A 15,623-nucleotide genomic window follows, 5' to 3' on the forward strand; every position below is an offset into this window, starting at 1 on the left:
GAGGGAGGGAGGGAGGGAGGGAGGGAGGGAGGGAGGACAAAGCCCCATCCCTTCATCCGCAGCGTTTCCATGGGAGCTCTCTCAACCCTCATTACCGGAAAAATAATCCCAAGCCCTTTTCCACCTGCCAGGGCGGGAGAGGGGCTGCTGTGAGTGGGAAGTTCCGTGGGATTTCATTAGTGTTATTATTGTTATTATTTAATTCTCAAGGTCGTGGGATTTAGGCCTGAGCTTACTTATTATCCGACCCCACCAAATAAATGATGGATTCCCGTTCCTGCCTCCAGCCGTGGCTATTACGGTTGCTAAAAACGTTTTCTGCTCATAAAAAAAATAAAGGGAGAGGAAAGAAAGAAAGGGGGAAGAGAAAGAGCAAAAGGAAAGCTGCAATGGGAGCCAGGGAAATGATGGATTGCGGGAGATAATCCATCTTGTCAGCCCAGGACTACATAACCTTGATGTCAGCGGGTATTTTTCTCTGCCTGAGTCTCGGGCTGCGTGCGGGAGGGAGAGGGACAGGGACAGGGACAGGGACAGGGACAGGGACAGGGACAGGGATGCTCCTGCCGGGATTCGGGGCTTCGCCCTCATTCCCGTGTCCCAGGTGGGGAGGGGACACAAATGCCCAGCGCTGGTCCCCAGGGGAAGGTGGGGAAGGGCTGGGCATGTGTGGGGCAGGGGGGACAGCAGGGGACCATCCCCAGGCAGGCCCTGGCAGGAGAATTTCCCCCCCCTCAGCCTCTTTTTGTCACCAGCCGGTCCCTCCTGTCCCCCCCACTTTTCTCCCCCCGCCACTCCCCCTTCCCGGCGTCTCTGCCATTTTTATCCGACGCTGCCCGTGAAAATTGGTGTGAAATAAAAAAAGGCCTCTGTGCCCAGAGATGAAATCAATTGATTTGGCAGGGTCGCCTGTGGACACCTCCGAGCAGCTCTTCCAATTTGCAGGACGGGCGCCGGCGCGGAGCAGCTCCTTCCTTTTCTTCTCCTCCATCTCCCGTTCCTCCGCCCCGGTTTTTTCTTTTTTTCCTTTTCTTTATTTTCTTTTTTTTTCTTCTGTCTGTCCAATTCCCCTTTGATGTTCCCTTATTTCTGCTTTCCACTTAATGGAAATCAGCCCTGGGTGTGCGAGCGCTGCACACGCGGCCGTGGAGGCGGCTCAGGATGTGCCCAGGGACCGGGGGGATTTGGGGCACCCCAAGGGGCTGGGCAGGAGCACCCCAGGGCTGTGGGTTCCTGGTCTGGCTCCGCAGTGGGCTCGGAGCTGGGGAGGGTCCCCTGAGCTCGGGGCAGCCTCACACATGGCAGGAACAGGACCAGGAGCTGCTGGGACCTTCTGCTCCATCCCTCCTCTGTCTCCTTCCTTCCTCCACCCACATCTCCACTGTCTCCATCTCCTCATTCCTCTCCATCCCTCCACCTCCATCTCCCTCCCCTCACCTCTCTCCCATCACACCCAAGAACACACTGGAGGATGCCAAAACTGGATTTCAAACCAGCTCTCCCAGCTCCTGGATGAATGTTCAACCCCAAACCAGCCACAGACACCCCCAAAACCCAGGGAAAATCCCAGAGTGGGGTGGGGAGAGCCAACAGGGAAGCACCTGGGCAGCTCCGAGCCCCGCTGGGGTGATTCTCCCTTGCTTGGTGGATCTCCCTGACCCAGGCACCTCCAGGATGGGCACAGAGGTGCCAATGCCTGCAGAACCCCGATGGATCCTCGCTGGAAGGGCCAGGCAGGCTTTGGGTTACCTCAATCCCACTGTCACCAGCCCAGCTCTTCCCAAAAGTCGTCCCCGACACAACTTCCCTTCATTAGAGCTTCAAGGCGGATGCGGCGCTAATCAGGAAAACCTTGATATTCCGCAGGAGCCTTAAGCCCTGAAAGGGAAGGGGAAAAAATCCCACGCTCGCTTTGCAGCGCTTTCATTGCGCTTTGAGGTTAATGGAAGGCTAATTTGAAAGGACTCGGTTAATGAGAAAGCTAAAAATATTCCTCCCCTACATTGCAGCCCCTTCCTCCGTGCGCCAGCGGCTGCCAATGATGCTCCCTGAGCCCAGGGACGCCGTGTCCCTCACCTGACCCCCGGCCCCACCCTGGGGACATCACCACGGAGGGATGTGGTGGCTCGGTGGCATCTCCAGCAGGGACGTGTCCCTGCACCACTGAGCTCGTGCTGTGACTCCCTGGGAAGGGGTGGGTGGGGGAGACTCCAGTGGGGTGGGACAGGGATGGGGACACCTGGGGCTGGCAGCCACATCTTCCCCTCCCAGGGGCTCAGAAAGCTCCTCCGCCCTCCGGGTGCTCATGGACTCATCCCTCCTCCTGAGCATCATTTCCAGGGTGGATCTGACGATGCTCCTGCAGGAAGGGAGCAGCTTTAATGGCAAAGATGGAAACTCGAGGGGATTTTCCAGCTGTGGCAGGTCGGGGCTGGCTCTGCTCCATCCCTGCCTCTTCCTCGCATGGCCATGGCAGCTGGATTCCAGCTTGCCACCGGTGAGACTGGACCAGCTCCAGGCTTGGCAGTGCCATGGGGGGCTGGCGGGGGCACACCCCATATCCCGGGATATCCCACATCCCATAGCCCCGTCGCCTTCCCGGCGCTCCCCCCTCACACGCAGCCACTCGGGATGTGCTTGAATTAGGGAATGATGTGCACGGAAAATCACTCCTTCCTGCGCCTCCAGAGCTCGTGGCTCTGCTCCAAACCAGCAGAAAATCACCCGGCTCTGAGGACAATTCCTGGAGATTTTCTGCAGCTGCTGGTTGGGAGCAGCGCCGTGGCCACAGGGGCTGAGGGTGGCACCGAGTGCTCGGAGTGCCACCAGTGCCATCCCAAAGGAGCCACACTCCCTGCACCCCCAAAATAAAAAAAGGGAGAACTGGGGGAGCCCTGGGAGCTGCCTGGGCAGCGCTGGGATGTGGGAACAGCCCTGGGACCCCTGGGAGAATCTGGGACACGCTGGGATGTGAGATGCCCAGAGAAGCTGGGAAATGCTGTGTCACACCAGGAGACGCTGGGACAGCTGGGGACACGCCAGGAATTCCTCATCCCTCGGCAGAAGCAGCAGCCAGCACCATGTGGCTGTGCCCACACCCCTGGAATTCTCCTCTCCAAAGGCCCCCCCAAAAGCTTTATCACAAACAGGGACAGGGAGGGCAGGGCTGGATTTTCTCCCTGGAATAATCCAGGAGATTTTCATTCCCTTTCCACAGCGCCACATGAAAGGGTTTGTGTTCTCCTCAGTGGAGAGAAGCTGCACTTCCATCTCCCTTCCCTGCTCCTCCAGGGACAGATCCCACATTTCCCCTGGAGGGGGGCCAGGCCTTTACCTTCCCCTTCCCGGGCAATTAGGAAAAATCCTGGGGGTGGCACGGGGAGATCCAGGGAGGGGAAGGCACTGGGGCTGCCCAATCCCATTGATGGTTTAATTTTCCTTGGGAGAAGTAAAGCAGCAGGGAATTGTGGCAGAAGGGGCTGATCAGGGCAGTTTGGGCTCCTGTTCCAGCCATTCCCCAGGGACCCAATATAAAAATATTTCCTCTCATTGGGAAATTGTAGAACAATTGTAGAACCAGCAAAGACAGGCAGGAATTTGTGTTTTAATCCAAGTCCTGTGCCCTCATGTCCCTGAGCCTCATCCTGTGAAGTCCCCAAGCCCTGTGCCACAACATTCCCAAACCCCATCCCTCAATGGCCCTGTGCCAGCTCCACCCTGTTTATCCAGAGCTGTGAGCATCCCACTCCCCAAAAACCTGCTGGTGACACCCCAAGGTCCTGGCAGGGCTATAAATATCTGCTTTGGGTCCAGTTTGAAGGTTGGATTAAAAATAAAAGAAGGAGTGAAAAAAAATACCCCTGGGACCAGCAGTCCCCTCTGTGGGGTCACAGTGTCCCAGGTCACCAGGACAGCCACCTGTCCCCATCCCTGTTCCAATCTGGAGCCTAATTAGGATCAAACAAACCCTCCCCCCTGCAGAGAACTGTCCCCAGATGAGCAATGCAGAGGCACCCAAATTAAGTTATTTTCTTGCCCTGTTTTATTCCAGTTTTTAATTAGGTGGCTGCTGAGATGTGATGTGGCCCCATGTAATGGTGTCACTGTGATTTATTAGGGCTGGAGTTACTGTCACCCTCCAACCTCCTTGCCTCTGGTCACTGATGGGGTCCCTGTCCCCATCCCTCTGGTGGGGACACCTCTTGCCACCTTCCCAGGAAAGAGAAACCTGCTACAAACAGAGGGTTCTTTTTTAAAATAACACAAAAAAATCCCCCAGAAAAGAACAGAAAGTATTCTGTGCCTTCTTTTTAAATAATTCAAATATGTTTTCCAGCAGAGCCCGGATGCTGGCAGCGGTGGGGACAGCGACACGTCCCCAAAGGGCACAGGGGATGTTCCTGAGCTGCCAGCCGGGAGGCGCCGGGGCCGGGCCAGCTGCCAGCGCCTGGCTGCGGGGACAGTCTGGGGACAATCCTGGGACAATCCTGGGACAATCCTGGGACAATCCTGGGACAAACCTGGGACAATCCCAGCACAATCCCGGCACAATCCCAGCACAAACCTGGCACAATCCTGCCACAATCCTGCCACAATCCTGCCACAATCCCGGCACAATCCTGCCACAATCCTGCCACAATCCTGCCACAATCCTGCCACAATCCTGCCACAATCCCAGCACAATCCCAGCACAATCCCAGCACAATCCCGGCACAATCCCAGGACAATCCTGCCACAATCCCGGCACAATCCTGCCACAATCCCAGCACAATCCTGGGACAATCCTGATACAATCCTGCCACAATCCTGCCACAATCCTGCCACAATCCTTCCACAATCCTGCCACAATCCTGCCACAATCCTGCCACAATCCTTCCACAATCCCGGCACAATCCTGCCACAATCCCGCCACAATCCCAGCACAATCCTGGGACAATCCTGCCACAATCCTGGCAAAATCTGGGCACAATCCTGCCACAATCCCGACACAATCCTGCCACAATCCCGGCACGATCCCGCCACAATCCTGGGACAATCCTGCCACAATCCTGGCAAAATCTGGGCACAATCCTTCCACAATCCCGACACAATCCCGCCACAATCCTGGGACAATCCTGCCACAATCCTGCCACAATCCTGCCACAATCCTGCCACAATCCTGCCACAATTCTGCCGCAATCCCAGCACAATCCTGGGACAATCCCGCCACAATCCCGGCACAAACCAGGGTTTCAGCTGCAGGAGCAATGTGCAGGTACCTGTGACAACTTTGCACGGCCAAATTGCCTCTAACGGGGGAAAAAGAGGGAAAATCCAAGGGCATTTCCCAGCTAGGAGGTGGCCGTGCTGGGGAGAGCCGTGTGTTTTGGGAGAGGACCTGGCAGTGCCACTGGGATGCCAGGATGTGTCACCAGAGCCCTGCCTCAAGGCCAGCAGGGATCCAGGCTGGGATGTCCCAGCCCCTGGGAGGTTTTGGGGAGGTTTTCCCAGCCCAAGCAGGATGCTGAGGCTGGATCATCTCTCCTGCAGCACCGAGGGTTCCTCAGCTCTCCCCCGAGCCTGCCCAGCTGCTGCAGCTCCAGCCCTGCTCCGACTGATGGATGATCCAAGCCCCAGGGACTGGGGGGCAGGAGGGCTGTGAGCTGTTCCTTTAGGGCAGGAAAAGCCTCCCAGGGAGCTCTGGGGGCAGAGGCAGGGCAGGAGCAGGGGGAGAAGGGCTGGGAATGAGCTCCAGGTCGGATCCAGGAGGTCCCATGGGTTATACCCTCACCTTGACCCTGCCTCTGCTGATGGAGCAAGATGGATGATGGGATCCTGGAGTCATGGGATGTTTGGGGTTGGAGAGGCTTTAAAGGTTATCCCATTCCAGCCCTGTGGTGGGCAGGGACATCTCCCACTGCCCCAGGCTGCTCCAAGCCCATCCAGCCTGTCCCAGAGATCTGGGGTCACCAGGACAGACGGTCCCCAAGGCTGGGCTGGGCCTGGGATCCCCCTGAGCATCCAGGGGGGGAATCCTCACCCAGGGAATCCTCACCAGGGAAGGGAAGGGAAGGGAAGGGAAGGGAAGGGAAGGGAAGGGAAGGGAAGGGAAGGGAAGGGAAGGGAAGGGAAGGGAAGGGAAGGGAAGGGAAGGGAAGGGAAGGGAAGGGAAGGGAAGGGAAGGGAAGGGAAGGGAAGGGAAGGGAAGGGAAGGGAAGGGAAGGGAAGGGAAGGGAAGGGAAGGGAAGGGAAGGGAAGGGAAGGGAAGGGAAGGGAAGGGAAGGGAAGGGAAGGGAAGGGAAGGGAAGGGAAGGGAAGGGAAGGGAAGGGAAGGGAAGGGAAGGGAAGGGAAGGGAAGGGAAGGGAAGGGAAGGGAAGGGAAGGGAAGGGAAGGGAAGGGAAGGGAAGGGAAGGGAAGGGAAGGGAAGGGAAGGGAAGGGAAGGGAAGGGAAGGGAAGGGAAGGGAAGGGAAGGGCACTCTCAGCGCTTCATTTGAGTTCATTCCCTGTCTGTGATCCCTGGCTTTTAGCAGCTCAGGGAAGACAACATGTTAAGATTTTTTTTTTTAATTGCCAGATTCTCTTTAATTTTGTGATGAAATGAGTTGGAGTGTGAGGAATGGCACGATAATTCATCCTGAAGGTGTTGGGCACCATGCCAGGAGGATCTTCTTCCTGCAGTGAGGAAACTTCATTTTAAAATTGTTTCTTTTAGAGTTTCTTTTTTTCTTTTTGTAACAGTTGTTATTTTAACACAGAGGCCATAAAGTTCTGAGCAGCGAAAGCCTCTCTGAACTTCCCACCATGTGAGTGTCTTCCAATGACCAGGGAAACACTTGACCCCCTCACTTCCTTTTCCCATTCTGATATTTTAACCCAGAATTATTTTATCACCCACTGCCACAAAAAAAAATTAAATTAAAAGAAAAAAAAAAAGGAAGTGCATAAGTAGTCATTTATTAACATTTATAAGTATCATTAGGTAGAAAGATGTGGTAAAATATAGATTAGAGCGGGAAGAGCGGAGGATCCGAGTGCCATTTTTCCTGTTCAGCGTTGTCATTACACATCGCGGCGTGCCGGATCACAGCCATGATTAGTGGCATCAAATGACTCCTGAAAAATGATTATGTGCCATTAAAACCATCAGTCTGCCTGCAACCAGCACAAACAAATGGCCGTGCCGGGCATGAGGCAGCAGCTCCGGGGCTGGGGGATGTGACGGGAATCCCGGAGCCACGGCGGGTGTGGGGTGTGGGGGGCTGGGATGGGGTGGCAGTGACAGCCAGGGGTCCTGGGGGGGTCCTGGGGGGGTCCATGGGTGGGATCTGGTGTCAAATGGCTCCCCCCACAGCAGGCTGTGGTTGTGGGGTGCCCCTGCTCCAGCTCCCTCTTTCCCTTTCAGCAGCTGAAGTTCCACAGTGCGGCCCGGGCAATCCCCTCACGGGGGAAAAGGCCTCCCTGCAAGGGCTCCAGCACCCCAAAGCATCACCCCAAACCATTATCCCAACCTACTGCCCCACCCAAACACATCCCCCCAGATCCGTCACCCCGTTCCATAACCCCAATTACTCATCCCAACCCATCACCCCATTCCATAACCCCAAACCCATCATTCCAAATCCATCACCCCAAATTCATCACCCCAAATCCACCACCCCATCTCCATAACCCCAATCAACAACCCCAAACCCATCACCCAAAATCCACCACCCCATCTCCATAACCCAAATCAACAACCCCAAACCCATCATCCCAAATCCACCACCCCATCTCCATAACCCAAATCAACAACCCCAAACCCATCACCCCAAATCCACCACCCCATCTCCGTAACCCAAATCAATGACCCCAAACCCATCACCCCAAATCCACCACCCCATCTCCAAATGACCCCAACCAATGACCCCAAATCCACCACCCCATCTCCATAACCCAAATCAACAACCCCAAACCCATCACCCAAAATCCACCACCCCATCTCCAAATGACCCCAATCATCAACCCCACCATCCCAAATCCACCACCCCAATCTCCATAACCCAAATCAATGACCCCAAACCCATAACCCCAATCTCCATAACCCAAATCAACAACCCCAAGCCCATCATCCCAAATCCACCACCCCATTTCCAAATGACCCCAACCAATGACCCCAAACCCATCATCCCGAATCCACCACCCCATCTCCAAATGACCCCAAACCCACCATCCCAAATCCACCACCCCAATCTCCATAACCCAAATCCATAACCCCAGACCCATCACCCCAAATCCACCACCCCATCTCCATAACCCAAATCAACAACCCCAAACCCATCGCCCCAAATCCACCACCCCATCTCCATAACCCAAATCAACAACCCCAAACCCATCATCCCAAATCCACCACCCCATCTCCATAACCCCAACCAAGGACCCCAAATCCATAATCTCAAACCCACCACCCCATCTCCATAACCCCAACCAGTGACCCCAGCCCATCGCCCCACCCCAGCCCTGTGCCTGCACCCCCAGCCCCTCGCAGCCTTTCCCTCGCTGCCGTTCCCGCTTCCCGGGGACACAAATCCAGTTAGTCCGTCCAGGGAGGTGAAACCCGAATGTCCCATCTGCCAGACGGCTCAATCCCGGCTATTGATTGTCGCGGAGAATATTCGCACTTCATTCACCTCCTTAGTCCCTTCCCCCAGGCACACAGGAATTCATCAAACCTTGTCACACCACATAATAATGCTCCTTCCCAGGTGTTGTCGCAGCAGCTCAGACTTTCTCCAGCCTTCCTGGGCAAGCAGGAATTTAGGGAAGAAAGGATTCGCCAGCAGAATAAATGTGACGTGCTGAGATGCGAATTAACCCTGTGGCAGCCCAGGGAGGGCTCGACCCCCTCCCTGTGCCCATGCAGAGGCTGCTCAGGCTTTGTTTCCAACTCCTCGGGGGTTTTGGTGACGGGAATGAAATTAAGTTGGGGAGAAAAGACATTTTCCCATTGTTTGGAGCCTTTTATTGACGTGTCTGCACTGCCTTTGAACCCTTTGGAGCAGAGCAGGGACGTGGCTGCTCCCCTTCTCCAGAGGGGAAGCTGGAAGGGAAGGAAATGCAGCAGGGAAGGAGATTTGGGGGAGAAGGAAAGGCTGGGTGAGGGATGGGGGGGGTCCCTGCAGGGCTGCTGGGGCTGGGGGGGCTGCGAGACCTCATTGGGGTGAGCAGTATGCTGATGGGCCCCAAAAGGGACACGCGGAAAGGGGCAGGGTCACACTGGCACATCTGGTGTCATTGTCCCCAACCCCAGAGCCCTTCCCAGTGTCCCCTGTCCCCGCAGCACGCGGGTGGTGGCAGTCACCAGCCCTCCTTCTGGCTGAGACAAACGGCAGGCAGGAGCTGCTGCCCCCGGGCCACGTTTATTATTCATATTATTTGTGTGCTGATCTGACTCCGTGTAATGATTTAATCTGTTAATGGCCCCCGATTCAATCGCTCCTCTCTCGTTAATCTCCTCTTGCTATTTGCACCTGATTTCCTGATTTTTCTGACGGTGTTTTGGCAGCTGAGGGTCGGGTTTGCAGCTTTCCACGGGCACGGTGCCACGGCGGGTCACGCAGGGGCTGTGACAGGATTCTGCAGAGCCACGGATGGGAGGGGGAGGAGGAGGAGGAGGAGGAGGAGGCGGCAGCAGATCCCTCCCAAGGGAAAACTCCTGAGGCTGCTCAAACCTGGGGATCCAGTGGGCTTCAGGGCAGGTCCCAGCTCCAGCACCATCCCTGGACACAAAGGGGCCTTGGGGTGTCGGTGCTGGGTGGGAGAAGCTGTTTTCCTCCTGGGAAAGCTCCTGGCATGCCAGCGTGCATCCCACCCCAGTGACAGGGTGATGCTGGTCCCTGTGTCCCACCCCAGTGACAGGGTGGTCCCTGTGTCCCACCCCAGTGACAGAACAGTCCCTGTATCCCACCCCAGTGACAGGGTGGTCCCTGTGTCCCATCCCAGTGACAGAAGGGTCCCTGCATCCTGTCCCAGTGACAGAACAGTCCCTGCATCCCACCCCAGTGACAGGGTGGTCCCTGTGTCCCATCTCAGTGACAGGGTGGTCCCTGTGTCCCACCTCTGTGACAGAAGGGTCCCTGTGTCCCACCCCAGTGACAGAACAGTCCCTGCATCCCATCCCAGTGTCAGGGTGATGCTGGTCCCTGCATTCCACCCCAGTGACAGGGTGGTCCCTGTGTCCCATCTCAGTGACAGAATGATCCCTGCATTCCACCCCAGTGACAGAACAGTCCCTGCATCCCACCCCAGTGACAGGGTGGTCCCTGTGTCCTATCTCAGTGACAGAAGGGTCCCTGCATCCCACCCCAGTGACAGAATGATCCCTGTGTCCCACCCCAGTGACAGAACAGTCCCTGCATCCCACCCCAGTGACAGAATGATCCCTGTGTCCCACCCCAGTGACAGAACAGTCCCTGCATCCCACTCCAGTGACAGAAGGGTCCCTGTATCCCACCCCAGTGACAGAACAGTCCCTGCATCCCACCCCAGTGACAGGGTGGTCCCTGTGTCCCACCCCAGTGACAGGGTGGTCCCTGTGTCCCACCCCAGTGACAGAACAGTCCCTGTGTCCCACCCCAGTGACAGGGTGGTCCCTGTGTCCCACCCCAGTGACAGAACAGTCCCTGTGTCCCATCCCAGTGACAGAACAATCCCTGTGTCCCACCCCAGTGACAGAAGGGTCCCTGTATCCCACCCCAGTGTCAGGGTGATGCTGGTCCCTGCATCCCACCCCAGTGACAGAATGATCCCTGTGTCCCACCCCAGTGACAGAACAGTCCCTGCATCCCACTCCAGTGACAGAAGGGTCCCTGTGTCTCACCCCAGTGACAGAAGGGTCCCTGTGTCCCACCCCAGTGTCAGCGTGATGCTGGTCCCTGCATCCCACCCCAGTGACAGGGTGGTCCCTGTGTCCCACCCCAGTGACAGGGTGGTCCCTGTGTCCCACCCCAGTGTCAGGGTGATGCTGGTCCCTGTGTCCCACCCCAGCGACACGGCTGTGCTCGTCCCCTGCCTGTGCCATTGCCATTCCCCCCTCGCGCCGCCGGCCTCGCGGGTGATTTATGGGATCGCTGATTTATGGGAGCACCAGGATGCAATCAAGGCCGCGGGCCCGAGGACTCGGCCCGGGAGGCGGCGGCGGCGGATGCCGATGGGGAGCGGGGCCGTGGCGGGGCCCGCCGGGAAGATGGATCTCCGCTGCCGCGCCTGGAGCCGCTCCGGGCAGGGCCGGAGGAGCGGGATGCGCTCCCGGTAACGGGCAGGAGGTGTCAGGAGAGGGGACGCGCTGCATCCATAACGCCGCTGACAAATGCCATCCTCCGGGAAGGGCCTCCGAGGCGATGCAAATATCTCCGAGGCGATGCAAATATCTCCTGCAAAGACAACAGCGGCGTGCCGGGTGACAGGATTTGGCACCCGCTCCTGGGAAGGCGCCAGAGCTCTACTCCCTCGCCTCTGGGGAGCCCTGAGCACCCCGATTTCCCCTCGATCCCAGCACCCCAACCCCAGCAGCGATTCCCGGCTCCTCTCCTCCGACACGAGCGGATTTTGGGAAGCAGCGGGTGGCGAGGGAGTACAGCTGCCGCTAAGTTATCCAAACGATTTATCTTAAGATTCATCCAGAATTCATGGCGCGGGAGCCCGGGCCGTGTCGCCGTTAATATTCATGCGGATTTGGAGCAGCGTTAATCACGGCCGCTGACAATTGGCACTTCCCTTAATTGCTCTGCCCGCCGCCCCCCCGGGATGGGTGTACGGTCACCGAATGTCCCCACCCGGCTTTTTGTCCCCGTCTGGGTGTGGCACGAGAGGCTGGACCCCAACTGCCCGCTCGGAGCATCCCCAGCGCCCCGGGCTGAGCATCGCTGCGCCCAGAGCCGAGCTCAGGGGTCTGGTGCATCCCCGGGGGCTGTCGCTGTCACATCCCCGGGGCTGTCGCTGTCACATCCCCGGGGGCTGTCGCTGTCACATCCCGGGGGACTGTCGCTGTCACATCCCCGCGCGGGGACACGGATCTGCATCCCGCTGGAGCCGTGTCCTCGCTGCCCCCTGGATCCTGAGAGCCACCCCCGCGCTCTCCCCATCCTCCCGTGCCTCATCCCACCGTGGGGACACGCGTGTGGCTGCCAGCAGAGCTGTGTCCCCGCTGTGCCCGTGGCTGCTGGAGTGTCCCCATCACCCCGGGGCGGGCGGTCCTGGAGCAGCTCCCACCCCCTTCCCGGTGCCCTCCCGGTCCTCCCCGGCACATCCCGGCCTGGAGCCGTGTCCGGAGCCCGGCGGGGCTGTGGCCCGGCTGCCAACCCGCCGGCTGTCGCCGTGGCTGGCGTTACCTGTCACCGCTGTCACTCCGCTGCCACCCGCCAGCTGCCGCGGCGCGCCCGCCGAATGCCAATGAGGATCCCCGAGCCGAGAGGCACCCCGGGCATGGGGGACAGCGTGTGACACGGGCAGGGGTGGCAGCTGCCCCCAGCGAGGCGCTGAGACCCCCGGTGACAACCAGCGAGGTGGCACACGGCGGTGTCACACGGCGGTGTCACCAGCACGGACAGCCTCCCTGTCCCCTGGCAGGACACAGCCCTGAGGTCACTCTTGGGGCCGTGCACCCCAAAAGCGACTCCGGGGGGCTGGGACCCTCCCCCCTCCCCCCTCCCCCCATCCCATCCACCCCCCCGCAGAGCCAAAATAATCCCAAAAAAAACCCTCAAACCCCGCCCCCAAAGCCTGGTGCCCCTCTCGCCGCTGCGGCTCTGGGCGGGTTTCAGCTGTCCGCGCGCTCTAATTGTCCTAATTAGATCGCCAGGTTTTGATGAAGGTTTCACAAGGAACCAGAAAGCGGCAGGCAGGAGGAGATAATGGAATCGCAGATGACATTCCCATCACCCAGCCTCTCCCACCGCCGCCGCTGCAGCCCGCTCGGAAAATTATGCGTAAGGGGGGAGGAAAATTACCATAATCTTCCTCTGCAGGATGAGCCCAAATTCGGCTGGAGCCGAGAGGGGTGACAGGGAGCTGCTCTGTCCTCAGCCGGCAGTGCCACCGCGGTGTCACCCACCCGTGTCACACACCGCCCGCTCTGCGTGCCGTGGTGCCAGCACCCACCGGGGCCCGGTCTGTGCCCGCCTGGCACTGCCCACCCACGGCAGCCCCACGGTGGGTGGGGGCTCCCTGCACCCCATCAGGCCCTGGAGGTGTCCGGTGTCATCGCTGGGTCACTACTGGTGACCCCGGTGGGTTTGGGGACATCGGGGGACATGTGAGGGACACACAGCACCTCACAGAGGGGCACAGAGGGGGACATTGGGGTGTCACCCCCTGGTCCAGCTTCTCCCACCCCCCAAAACAATTGGAGGCAAAGCAGGGGCCGCTCCCCATCCGGCTGCTGCTCCTGGCTCCCGGCTGGGTGCTCTGCCCGGGCAGGATCCGGCCCAGCCCATCCCTAATTCAAAAATATCTCAGTATTCCGGAGCTTCCAGCAGGAAAACTCCCAGCCCGGTTATCCTTCTTCCCCCTGCTCTGGCCACGCCACGGTGCCAACTCCAAACCCCCAGCCCTGTGCTCCCCCTTCTCCAAATTTGTTGCCTCATTTCCAGGGCATTTCCATGAAAACAGGCGCTTTGTTTCTTGGGATTCTGCTCTGCCCCCGCTGCCTGTTCCCCCACAGCCTTTGTCCTCCACCAACAGGGAACAAAGGGGGAAGAGACAGGAAAACACCAAACGGGCTGGTTTGGGCCCCAAATTGCCCAAACGGGCTGGTTTGGGCCCCAAATTGCCCAAACGGGCTGGTTTGGGCCCCAAATTGCCCAAACGGGCTGGTTTGGGCCCCAAATTGCCCAAATGGGCTGGTTTGGATCCCAAATTACCCAAACGGGCTGGTTTGGATCCCAAATTGCCCAGACAGGCCGGTTTGGGCCCCAAATTGCCCAGATGGGCTGGTTTGGGCCCCAAATTGCCCAGATGGGCTGGTTTGGGTCCCAGATTGCCCAAATGGGCTGGTTTGGGCCCCAAATTTCCCGGTGTGAGCCGGGCTGATGGATGGGCCCGGGAGCTGCCCCAGGAGCCGATTGATCAGCCCCGCACGCAGGAAAATGAGAGTGAAGGGGAAAAAAGAGGAAAACAGGAGAGATTCCTGTCCCTGCTAGTGATAAATGCTCCCAGCACACGCAGGGAGGGCAATCCACCTTTCTCCTCTGCTGAACTCGGGGAGAAATCAATTCCTGCTGCAGTTTGTGCCCAAATCTCCCGTGAAGGTGTCCTGTGGTGTCTGCTGCTCCCTCTGCCAGCTCCCACCTCCAGCACAATCGCTGCTCTGAGGGACCAGGGGCTAAAGGAACAATGACAGTGACAGAGGTGCCACCACCCTGGGAACGCTGTGGGGACATGCTGCTCTGTGTGGACAGCCAGAATTCTTCTGTTGGGGAGAATTCACGGGGAATTCCTTCCTGGAAGGAGCTGCCCAGGGAGGTTTGGAGCGCCCATCCCTGGAGGTGCCCAAGGAAGGGCTGGGGTGGCACTCAGAGCTGTGGGCTGGGGACAAGGTGGGGTCCCTGGGGTCCCCAGGGGGGCCGAGGGACAGAGCCGGACCTGTGGCACACAGGGGCTCTGGGGAGGGAGCCGAGCCTGTGCCACCAGGTCCCCCAGTCCCACATTGTGCCACCAGGTCCCCCAGTGCCACATTGTGCCACCAGGTCCCTGAGGTGCCACATTGTGCCACCAGGTCCCACATTGTGCCACCAGGTCCCACATTGTGCCACCAGGTCCCCGAGGTGCCACATTGTGCCACATTGTGCCACCAGGTCCCCCAGGTCCCACATTGTGCCACCAGGTCCCCGAGGTGCCCCACTCTGCCACCAGGTCCCCGAGGTGCCACATTGTGCCACCAGGACCCCCAGGTGCCCCACTCTGCCACCAGGTCCCCGAGGTGCCCCACTCTGCCACCAGGACCCCCAGGTCCCACATTGTGCCACCAGGTCCCTCAGGTCCCACATTGTGCCACCAGGTCCCCCAGTGCCACATTGTGCCACCAGGTCCCACATTGTGCCACCAGGTCCCCCAGGTCCCACATTGTGCCACCAGGTCCCCAGGGGCACAGGTGGCACCCACATTTCCTGGGAGGGGTGCTGGGAACGTGGGGTGCCTTGGGGTGCCTTTGGAATCCGGTTTTTCCTCCATGTGGCTCCAACGATTCTCTCTGGAGCTGCTGGAGAAGAGGAGGAGGAGGAGGAGGAGGAGGAGGAGGAGGAGGAGGAGGAGGAGGAGGAGGAAGGAGCAGGGTCCCCACTGACCTCACAAACCCCACAGCAAGGGGGGCACCCCCAAACCACGAGGTTCCACAACCCCCCCCCGGATCCTTTCACGGCGCTTCCCGAACAGAATGTGAAGGATTTTTTAATCGAAATCTGGCAGTCGGAGGGTGAATTAAGGCCGTTAATTGAATTTCCTCCGGCGGCAGAGCCGGGCCGGGGGGAGGCGGCAGGAAACGCATTTGATGTCTTAGAAAAGCTGCGGATTCCCAACGTGGTGGGGTTTGGGTTGGGATTTTTTAATTTTTTTTTTTTTTTAACTTAAAGTCGGTCGTAAAAAGAGCCTGACTTTGAGGAGCTAACGACT

At 58.6% G+C, this 15,623-nt stretch overlaps 1 long non-coding RNA gene across 3 annotated transcripts; it reads right to left on the minus strand.

Annotated features, from left to right (window-relative positions):
- Positions 1-6,919: 6,919 nt before the first annotated feature.
- On the minus strand, positions 6,920-12,631 carry LOC121470880 (uncharacterized). 3 transcript variants are annotated; one of them, XR_012058597.1, is made up of 3 exons: positions 10,999-12,631; positions 8,690-9,736; positions 6,920-7,094 (listed from the first exon to the last, which is right to left on the minus strand). It is a non-coding gene; the product is annotated as an uncharacterized lncRNA (long non-coding RNA). The 3 variants fall into 3 exon arrangements; XR_012058595.1 differs by lacking the exon at positions 10,999-12,631 and having other exon boundaries at positions 8,690-10,003; XR_012058596.1 differs by lacking the exon at positions 10,999-12,631 and having other exon boundaries at positions 8,648-10,003.
- Between the last annotated feature and the right edge of the window lie 2,992 nt (positions 12,632-15,623).

Source organism: Taeniopygia guttata, chromosome 18, assembly GCF_048771995.1.
Source record: "Taeniopygia guttata chromosome 18, bTaeGut7.mat, whole genome shotgun sequence".
In the NCBI taxonomy this organism is placed as follows: domain Eukaryota; kingdom Metazoa; phylum Chordata; class Aves; order Passeriformes; family Estrildidae; genus Taeniopygia; species Taeniopygia guttata.